We start from the raw sequence: 2396 nt of genomic DNA, 5'->3' as shown, positions 1-2396 counted from the left end.
GCAACACCTGACGTCACAGGGCGCCCCAGGATGCCCCGCCCAAGAGCCCGCCTTTGGACCAATCCCAGGAAGTTCTTCCTCCTGTTCAGGTGGAATCTCCTTGCCTGCCATTGGAACCCGTTGCTCCATTGAGTCCTACTAGTCTCCAGGGCAGCAGGAAACAAGCCTGCTCCCTCTTCCTTTATAACATCCTTTCTAGTATTTATTTATACCTGGCCATTATGTCTGTAGAGCAGGTAATGGGCAAACTTGGGCCCTCCTTCCAGGTGTTTTGGACTTCAACTCCCACCATTCCTCACAGCCTCAGGCCCCTTCCTTTTCCCCCTCAGCCGCTTAAGCGGCTGAGGGGGAAAAGGAAAGGGCCTGAGGCTGTGAGGAATGGTGGGAGTTGAAGTCCAAAACACCTGGAGGAAAGGCCCAAGTTTGCCCATGCCTGCTGTAAAAACCCACTTGAACTGCCACGGCTCAAGGCTATTGGGATCTTGGGAGCTGCAGTTCTTCAAGGTCTTTAGCCATCGCCGCCAAAGGTTGCTGATGCTTCACCAAACTACACATTTCAGTATCCCATAGCCTTGAGTCTTGTCGAAGGCTTTCATGGCTAGAATCACGGGGTTGTTGTGTGTTTTCCGGGCTGTATGGCCATGTTCCAGAAGCATTCTCTCCTGACGTTTCGCCCACCTCTATGTTGGAATATTGGAAAAAAATATACCTCGCAAACTGCTTTCGTTCTTCAGTGTCGTAGATTATAGACAATGTGGTATAACGGTGCGTAGGCTGGAGACGGAGTACATCCACTCTGCAGAGACCACTTTAATTGCCATGGCGCAAGGCAGGACTCCTGACTTGAAGGTTGGGTTGCTGACCTGAAGGTTGCCAGTTCGAATCCAACCCAGGGAGAGCGTGGAATGAGCTCCCTCTGTCAGCTCCAGCTCCATGCGGTGACATGAGAGAAGCCTCCCACAAGGATGGTGAAAATATTAAAACATTCAGGCTTCCCCTGGGCAACGTTCTTGCAGACAGCCAATTCTCTCACACCAGAAGCGACTTGCAGTTTCTCAAGTCACTTAACACAAAAAAATGCTATGGAATCCTAGGAGTTGTAGTTTGGTGAGGTACTCTGGCAAAGAAAGTTAAAGGCCTTGTAAATGTGCAACTCCCAGGATTCGATAATATTGAGCTATGGCAGTTAAAGTAGCATCAAACTGCAGTAATTCTGCAGTGTAGAATTCCTTAACAATCTCTTCATAAATTATAATGCTTCATGCTGCTATCTTTATTATTATAAATTGACTTTAAAAGAAAATACAAGCCACAGCAGTTCCTAGCTTCTAACATTAGCTTCACCGCTCTAGCAAGACTTCTACACTCAAGCTGACTCAAGGCTCAACTGACTTCTAACTGTCATCCTTTTAAAACTGAACATTCTAAACTGTCACTGAGTCAGTCACATGGTTTGCAGCCCCACCCACTGCTTTAGTACAAAGAGACAAGGAAACCGCCAATCAAAATAAGACATACATTTCAGGATATAAAATGACATAATACAAAAACAGACAAACATCACATTGAGGAGGCTTGAGAAGGTTGCTATCTCCAACACTGCTTTAACTGCTGAAGCTCAATGCTATGAAATCCTGGGATTTCAAGTTTGGTGAGGCACCAGTTCTTTTTGGCACAGGAGGCTAAAGACCTTGTAAAACTACAATTCCATTGGTTCCATAACATTGAGTCATGGCAGTTTAAGTGGTGTTGAACTTCATTCATTCTGCAGTGTAAATGTATTCCAGGATTCGAATAGGCACAGCCATAGAAACCTACTGGGTGTCCCTAAGCACTTAAAAGATGTTGGTGTCCCTATCTCTATATATAAAAGGGTAATGAAATTTCGGCCTAGGACAAAACAACAAAACTACACATCCCAGAAACACTAAACTCAGCAGCACAACCTGTCATCCATGCCTCTACATTCATACAACAAAAAGAAAAGAAAAATAAAGTCCTAATTAGAGGGAGAGGAAGAATTGTTTTTATCCAATTACTGCCAGTTAGAAGGCTAAGCTCCACCCACTTGGTCTCCTAGCAACCCACTCAGCCCAGGGGACAGGCAGAGTTAGGCCTCACTTAGGCCTCTTCCACACTGCCTATAAAATACAGATTATCTGATTTTAACTGGATTATATGGCAGTGTAGACTCAAGGCCCACACAGCTATATAACCCATTTATAATGGACTTAATGTAAGGTAAAACCTTTACCCTTTACCTTAACTACCACCAATACCTCAATACTTTATTTCCCATACCACCATACTTCACCACAGCAACGCGTGGCTGGGCACAGCTAGTATAAATCTAATTAAAAGGACAGACAATAATAAACCATACAATAGAATTAATG

Source organism: Anolis carolinensis, chromosome 4 (genome assembly GCF_035594765.1).
Source record: "Anolis carolinensis isolate JA03-04 chromosome 4, rAnoCar3.1.pri, whole genome shotgun sequence".
Taxonomy (NCBI): domain Eukaryota; kingdom Metazoa; phylum Chordata; class Lepidosauria; order Squamata; family Dactyloidae; genus Anolis; species Anolis carolinensis.
This window is presented reverse-complemented; position numbering follows the sequence as displayed.